We start from the raw sequence: 9,075 nt of genomic DNA on the forward strand, positions 1-9,075 counted from the left end.
ATGCAAGTAATAACCCCAATGCCTGAGCCGTTTTATTCGCAGTCTAATTTGCCAAGTTCAGTTAGATTACTGCTTTTTATGTTCAAACTTCAAAGACAGAAAGAAAGGAGTCTTAGATCTTGGAAAAGAACGGAATGCGGATACAGGCAGTCGCCTCTGAAGTTTCCTGTTCTCGAAATAAAATCTTGCTTTTGGCTTCAGCTACAATGCTACCACCCACGCATCCATCGTCATCGAAGACCACTCCATCTTTCAAGACCCTAGTTTTACAAACTTTCTGTAAAGGGCGTCTGTACATTAACCTCAATTGTAAGACTCCCTTTATACCAAGTCTTGCTTTTCTCAAGCTGTTGGAAGTCTTAACAGGAGGGTTTCACTGTACAGCTGTCTGGTAGCAATCTCTGCACGTGATCAAAGAACAATGTTGTCGTCCATGCTCGACTTCATGACCTCATTCCCTGTGGTAGACGTAACACTTAGTCTACAGGCAGCAAAGATCCATAAAGGCAGTAGCACTTACTTTGTTTTCTCAAAGAAGGCATTCTTTTTCCCAAAGTCTTTACGGAGATTTGACGTCTGAACGAGCACAAGGAAGAAGAAAACGAGAGGTAAACTAATATAATTATGTGTAGTACCTGCCATGTTGGAAGTCATAAGGAAGGAGCGTGTGTTTGTGTGTGTGTTTGTGTGTGCGTGTATGTGTGTGTTTGTGTGTGTGTGTGTGTGTGTGCGTGCGGGCGTGTGTGTGTGTGTGTCGGTGTGGGTGTTTGTGTGTGAGTGTATGTGTGTGTGTGTGTGTTTGTGTGTGTGTGTGTGTGTGTGTGTGTGTGTGTGTGTGTGTGTGTGTGTGTGTGTGTGTGTGTGTGTGTGTGTGTGTTTTCCAGACTAGGTCATGTAAAACCCATGATATGTATTTTACACAACGCTAAACCTGTAAAAACCTTGTCTTATTCGAAACGTGTCAGTGGAAGTACGCAGGGGGAAAAACTGAAATGATCTGGAAAACTGTTTTGCAGAATGGAATCATCTTGAAACAGGTGTTACAGAGAGACGCAACCAAAATAGCTTGCGTCAGTGCAGCACTTTCTTCAACGAAGCTGCAGAGCTCGCTGGATTTCCGTAGTACCTGCAGTTGTATCTTGAAACATACCGATACTGCCGAAAATGCACTAGAAGAAATACAAACATTGAGTTGTGTGTGTGTGTGTGTGTGTGTGTGTGTGTGTGTGTGTGTGTGTGTGTGTGTGTGTGTGTTGCGGCGTGCGTGCGTGCGTGCGTGCGTGCGTGCATCTGTTTGTCTGTCAATCTGTCTGCCTGATCGTTTGGGGTTTCTTTATTTTCGGGGTGGATGGGGGGGGGGGGGGCGTGGAGTTGTTGGGCGTTGTTTTTTTTCGTGTTTTTTTTTCTCCTCGGTTTTTGTTCAGCATTAGTGCGCATAATGTTTTGTTCACCGAGTAAACGTTTCCATCCAGAAGACACGGATTCAGGAAATGTGATAACCGTGCAAAAACCTTCCATATATATCGCCTTTATATAATGCGTTGAAAGTCTGGAGTTCTCCAGGCAAGAAGATAATATCGACGCCTGTTCAGTTCAAACACTATTGCGCCGATCAACTATCATTCCATTTTATCCACCCAAAATAGCATAGAAATCCATTAGCTTTGACACCTTTCGAGCAATCAACTTGTATCGTGAACGGCCGGTGCCAGAACCGTTCTGCTTCTCTGGCAGCGCTGACAGAGTGCAGGTAAACAGCAGGTAAGTTTTGGCAGGAACAGGTAGGCCCGGCTTACACCCGATAACTCCTCGTGTGTTTACCTGTCTCTCGGCGTGTGTATACATCTTCATGAAACCCCTTTCGTTGTAAACACACGGCCCGGAGACGCTTGCATGGCTTCAGATAGGAGATCTACTTTAGGGCACAGACCTTCCCATGAAAACAGCTCTACTCACAATCTCAGATCTGCCCAGGGATTTACATGAGTAAAGACTATTCCTCCACTTGGTCACATGCCAAAAATCAACAGCCAGAAAGCTAGCTTTTTTAAAAAAAAGATATATATTTCATAAGTGTGAGAGAGAGAGAGAGAGAGAGCTAGGAGAGAGAGAGAGAGAGAGCTAGGAGAGAGAGAGAGAGCTAGGAGAGAGAGAGAGAGAGCTAGGAGAGAGAGAGAGAGAGAGCTAGGAGAGAGAGAGAGAGCTAGGAGAGAGAGAGAGAGCTAGAAGAGAGAGAGAGAGAGAGCCAGAGAGAGAGAAAGAGATAAAGAGAGATGGAGAGAGAGCAAGAGAGAGAGAGAATGCGAGAGAGAGAGAAAGAGAGAGAAAGAGAGAGAGAGAAAGAAAGAGAGAGAGAGAGCGAGAGAGAGAGAGAGAGAGAGAGAGAGAGAGAGAGAGAGAGAGAGAGAGAGAGAGAGAGAGAGAGTGCCGCGTGCATGCATGCGACCCATGCGACCACCTCAGTCTCGATAACGATTATCAACCCACAACGACAAAAAAAGAAATCCTCGACTGACTTGTTTGTCTATAAATTCACCTTTCCTCAACGACCACCTGTCCATAACCACCTTTGTGTGTTGGTCCCTTGGGTGACCGTTATAGCCGGACAGGCTCAGTTGTATAGATCTATAAAAGATGGCTGGATTTGTTCCACTGAAGGGAGTAGTAGAAGCTTATGCGTGGCGTAGAGGAGGACGATCCGGGCGAGGATGGGAGGCGGTGAGGGGCGAGGTCGAGGCGGGGGGAGGCGGGGAGAGGGGAGGCGGGGAGAGGGGAGGCGGGGAAGGGGGGGGGGGGAGGGGGGATTGTCTATAGTGTAATCAAAAAGCAGTGCCATGCGAGAATTGCGAGTTGATAAATGGAATTTACACCTGGGATCAGCTTCACCATCCCGCGTTGCGGCCTGGCAGCCCTCAGATTCTGAGCGGCGGAGATGAAATAACTTGCTCAGTGTTTCAATTACTGAAGGCGCACTTGCTGTAAACAAACACCATCTTCATTTCTCATCATCGTTATCATTCATATCATCGTAAATCAATCTCTACCACCATCACTATGATTAGACATTAAAACTCATTCGCTGCGCAGCTAAATTTCCCCTGTGTTCCCTGCCAACGCGCGATTTAGAGCCATTTTGAAAAAAATATTAAAAATCAACAACACAAGATAACCTTACATACCTTATGTTTTTGCAAAGTTTGAAACTTACTCTTTTAGAAAATATATGAAACATTTGAAAGTACATACCTTTTGTTGTCTTCATATCCACGCAAAATATCCAATTTGAAGCAAAACAAAAAAACTTTCTACGTCATGGGTTCATCATACACAATGTCATGATCGACACTTGCATTGCCCGAATCATCACCCAAATGATCGTCCATTGGCACAAAATCGTCACCAGAATCTAAAATATCATCTCCACTATCATCATCACTGAGGTCAAGATCAGAACCGTACTGAATAACACGTTCTAGCACTCTTTTCAAGTTACTACGTCTCAGCAGAACGATCTGCCATCTTGGAAAAGTCAAAACACGTGGGTCGCACACCGTCAACAAAATTTTTATTAATCCCAACAATTTAAGGGAAGGAACTGTTTACAGTGAATGGTACCACTGTAGACAGATAGAAGTTCATTGCAGGGGTTGTTTCCCTTGGTCAGCAGGACCGTTTACACCGTTAAAAATTCGTGATATCCGTCGGAACTCAAGTGCCGGCACGCAGCCAACGCTAAACACAGGTGTCGGAATTCCAGTTCCGACGCGCAGCGAATGAGTTAAAATAGTTTGTTATGTCTCACCAGAGACATAGATAGAATGTATGTCTCTGGTCTCACTTGTAATACTTTGCTATGGTGAATGGAGAGAAAAAAATCCGCGGTCAGGACGTAATCCTAAATGCGGGTGATGTCATTGATGGTTGGAGTGGGAAAGATGAGAATGGATAGAATTATAACTTGGTCACACCTAGTCTACTAAGTGTATAGCTTGACGTTCCGTTGTTGCCGCTGCTGTTCTGTGGCTCTGTCTGCCTGCCTGTCTGTCCGTCCTCTCTCTCTCTCTCTCTCTCTCTCTCTCTCTCTCTCTCTCTTTCTCTCTCTCTCTCTCTCTCTCTCTCTCTCTGTCTTAGTGTAGCAGGTAATATATGTTTTATCAAAATCTAAATAGAGCTTGCTGTTCGTTTGTCTGTCTGTTTGACTGGGCGTCTGCTTGTAAAATGTGAACTTCCCGCACTAAACCTTACCGCATTGTCAAACCCAAAGTTATTCTAAACGGAGTGCCAACCACTGAGTTATATATATATAGATGATACAAAGTGATCACCGCGGGATAAAGGCCAGAACAGACGCCATGCAGGGAGAGAGAGGAAGAGAGAGCGAGAGGGAGGGGGGAGACGGAGAGAGGGAAGGAGAGAGGGAAGGAGAGAGGGAGGGAGAGAGACAGACACAGACAGACAGACAGACAGATTGAAGTAAGAGAGAGAGAGAGCGAGAGAGAGAGAGAGAGAGAGAGAGAGAGAGAGATAACTTTGAACTTTATTTATTTATCGAGGGTAACAAAATAAGCAATGTATACATGCTTTTTTTTAACCCATATTCTACCAACATTTTTTTTTTAGATATTTTTTATTTTTTTTCGCTTTTTCCGATCACAAACACACTCTCTAACACAAATATAATCATAACATTTGAACTTTTATTTTTCTTATGAGTTTTTGAGGACGCACGCTTGAAGAGTGCATGGTAGCCAACGGGTACGTATAAGTGTTCTCATGATGCACGCTCAGAGAGTGCATGGTATCAAGAGGGTACGCGTTTTTTTTATCTCCAAAACTTCACAAACAAATGATACGAACAAACACAAAGTAGTGATGACAAGACCTACAGTTCACAAATAGTTTCTCAAACTCATAAGTTTCAACTTTGAGCTCTGTAGACATGGCAAGTTGAGCAGAGCGTCATGGAAGACCTGCACGCTCAGTGGATGCCGTGAAACGCATTGAAGCACTGATTGTGAAGTCCAACTGTGCATTTCAGGCAGAGTTTCTTGGTGTTCTTCTTGCACAGTGCGCACCGCTTTGTTGTCTGCGATGGACCAGCGAAATGACCGACGCCATCAAACCTGACTTCGTCTGGCACTCTGTGGACGGCAGGCAGAGCAAGTCGAGCAGCACGCCGTGGCATGGCAATGGCTCCATGCCGCATCAGGTAGACTTGCACAATGCGTCGCCGGAAGGCAAGCAAGTCGAGAGGCTCGGCGGTGTGTGCATCTGTTCTCCGGAACAACAGCCACGCATTCTGCATCACGAGTTCCAGCACATGTGCAAAATATGGCCACCACCACTTTTTGGTGCGCAAAGAGATCCGATAGGCATTGATATTTTGATCTGCCCTGTCAACTCCACCCATGGTTGCGTTGTACACTCTGAGCAGATCTGGCTGCTCTATCTGAACAAACTGACGTTGTGCTCTTGACCAGCGCCGAACTCGTGCAAGCGGCATCACACGATCGCAGTTGCTCGCCGCGGTCACTACACTGTTGTCGTTCCATTCCACAACCAGTACGTTGCTGCGTCGGTCATGACGGAAGTCAAGGGCACCACGGTCTTCTTTGGCGAACCGGGTGGCATCTCTCATTGGGCAGTGTTCTATGCGGTTCTTCCTGATTGTTCCTGTTGCCCCTATGCCGTTAGCCGCAAGATCACTCAGCAGTGGAAGAGATGTGAAGAAGTTATCAAACGTCAGGTGATAAGGGCGTTGTGGAAGCTCCGAAATCAGATCTTTGACCACCGTTCCCCCGAGACCAAGACAACCGTATGGTTGACCACCGCCAGCCCCAGTGTACGGTTCGAATTGAACAACGTACCCAAGCGGGTCAGCGAGGGTCCACAGTTTGAAACCAAATCTAATTGGCTTCCCTCGGATGAATTGTTTTGTCGAGTGATGTCCGAAATAGGGGACCATGCTCTCATCGATTGAGAGATGTTGCTGCTCAGGGAAATACAACAGACACCTCTCGTTGATCATCGAGACGAATGCCCTGACTTTGCTGACCTTGTCGTTTGGGTCCAGTGTGTTGTTGTCTGCAAGGTGGAGAAATCTCATGTGTTCATCGAACCTGTTCCTGCTCATGGCACCAGAGACAGCGGTGTTGTGACAGTCAGTGTTTCTCTCCCAATACATGGTTCTGCGTGGAATCTGGTTGTATCCAGAGAGGAGCAGTATGGCCATAAATGTGCGGAACTCTTGCCTGGTGGTAACAAAGGTGTGGTTCCCTTTGTCTCTCCTCGCGTAAAGATTTGTCTGATCCACGATGTAATCAACCACGTCATCGTCAATAAAGAGTTCAAACATCTCCAAAGGATTGAGGTTTTCATTGAGAAATTGTGCTTGTGGAAGGACAGGCCACTGTTGTTGGAGATTTAGATTTCTTGGAAGATCTTCTCGTCTCCAATTACGCACAGCAGGTTGCTGCAGGCGCTGTTGCCTCTGATTCTGTAGCAGGCGGCCTGCAAGCTGTTGCCGAGGCACCGGTACCTGAATAGGAGCAGGTTGATTTCGCTGGCGATTACGTAGGTTACGTAGAGCAGGTGCCTGCTGTGGAGAGGCGAGTACTGATTGTGGAGAGGCGGGTACTGATTGTGGAGAGGCGGGTACTGATTGTGGAGAGGCAGGTACTGATTGTGGAGAGGCGGGTACTGATTGTGGAGAGGCGGGTACTGATTGTGGAGAGGCGGGTACTGATTGTGGAGAGGCGGGTACTGGTTGTGGAGAAGCGGGTACTGGTTGTGGAGAGGCAGGTCGTCCAGGCGGGTCTTGATCTAACTCAGTCTCGTCGTTCGGGCCACCCATTCTGACTACCTGTCCATCACTGCGAGTCACTACTCCTTCAGCCTCAGCGTGAAGCTGACGACGGTTCAAATTGTTTACCTGTCCACCCCCATCTTCCTCTCCGCTGTCTTCATCAGATAATTCCCCATCACCTGGGGGAGTGATGTACACAGCTGCATTGAAGAATCCATCTTCCTCGAGTTGACTCAAGACATCATGTACGTTCATCCGTCGTGGGAGTCTGAAAAAGAATGCAAAGAAATAGAGTAACGTCAGTATGTTTGAATAACTTGCAAAGAATTTAGTGTGTTTGGTGCAAGCGAGAGTGTATACAATGTATGTATGAGCCTATATGTAAATGCATGATTGCATACAGAAATATGCACACTTACAAGAATGTATGCATTCATAACCCACAACACCATGCCAGACGGGGAGGGGGGGCGACATTGCAGGGGAGAGCAGAGACACGAACATAGCGTCAAAAGAACACAATACGAACATAGCATCAAAAGAACACAATATTATCATCAAAAGAACAAGAAATAGTGCCCCCTACGCCGCACCACTGGATCCGCCACTGCATGTTTATTTGAAAGTCAAAAGCATTTTACTATGTGCATGTTTATAGAGTATGTAAGTACACAACACCCAGGGGTCTCTCGCTACCATGCACGCGTGAAGCGTACGTAGCCCAGCACTAAATACAGGGGCCTTTCACTACCATGCACGCTTGGAGCGTGCAGAGACGTTACCTTTTACTTCGATCAAAAGTTCCATGGAACTTTCATCCTACACACAAATCGAATCTAACATGTTTTTCCATAGATGTCCATGCAAATAAAAGTGCAAGCTTTAGCAACATAACTGCTTTTGTAAATAAATGGCACTTACTGAGATTGACGTGAAGATTTCGAAGTCATTTTTCCGAGTCTGCTGCAGAAAGATGTTTCCACGTGTGAGTTTTGCAAGCAGGAAGCGGGAAGGGGTGTTGGAAAGGTAGACAACTCTATCAGCAATCGCGGCACATCAAAATCAAAAGTGATCTCGCTTTCATTGCCACTGAAACCTTCAACTTTTTTAATGCACGTGTGAAGCGTGCATGGTAGGATATGGGTTAAACTTAGTAAAAAATTAAAATTTTAACTTAGAGAGAGAGAGAGAGAGAGAGAGAGAGAGAGAGAGAGAGAGAGAGAGAGAGAGAGAGAGAGAGAGAGAGGGAGGGGGGTGTGTTCCGGCTGTTGTAGATAAAACAATTGTTTATCAGTTAACTGCACCAAAATCGGTGCACTCATTCACACTCACTTTTATCTTTCGTAACCTTTTAAACCGTTGACATTTAATATTTATGACCTCAATAACCACAACAACAAAAGACTTTCCTTTGAATACTAACTCTACTTTCTTTACCTTTGTTTCTAAAAGGTCAGTTTGAGTTCGATAGAAGTAGTGCTAGATGTGACACGTACAGTTACGAAGGTCAGAGGTTCCAGATATGACGCATTCTTAGGCCCATAGTTATATTTTTTTCTTACGATGTCATACCAGAGATTCTATTAATCTTTCATATTATTTGTGGTCATACGGAGTCGGGTAATATTTTGTAAAAATAAAAAGGCAGACATGTTTAACGTTTGACTTGAAAAAGGTAACGTATTTGACTTGCACGAACTGTATTGTAGTAAATAGACAGGAGTTGCGTTTAAAAAAAGGTTTCGAATAAGTATTCACTGAACTGCACTATTCAGCTCGATGGATCGAAGAGTGCCCTCAGATATGTGCGAATGAGCTTCATATTCCCTGAACTTAACGGGATACTCCTGGCTCAAATAGTCTCAAGGGTTGGGATTTGAAATTTCATTTCATTTCCATTTTCATTACTTTGTTATTCCGTTGCTGAGAAATTCGGGCCGCCTAATTAAATGAATGATGATGACATCATTAATGGTGACACCTCCCGTAAGGAATATGTATACATTAAAATTAGGGTTTGGGCGTGTTATACTCTTACTTTCTCCCAAGCGCAAGACAAATTCTTCTATGAAAATTGAAGCCAATAAAATTTGAGTTGAGTTGAGTTGAGTTGAGTTCGGTTGCTCAAACTCTAAAATAATGATGTACCAGTGTAGTCTTTGCACTCATAATAAATATGTTCCTTTCGACGTCCTACGTACTTTTTGCTCCTGCCAGAAGTTGAAGTTTGCTAGATTACAGATTTGAATTCTTCAAATGAAATTGGTTTA

Source organism: Littorina saxatilis, linkage group LG3, assembly GCF_037325665.1.
Source record: "Littorina saxatilis isolate snail1 linkage group LG3, US_GU_Lsax_2.0, whole genome shotgun sequence".
In the NCBI taxonomy this organism is placed as follows: Eukaryota; Metazoa; Mollusca; class Gastropoda; order Littorinimorpha; family Littorinidae; genus Littorina; species Littorina saxatilis.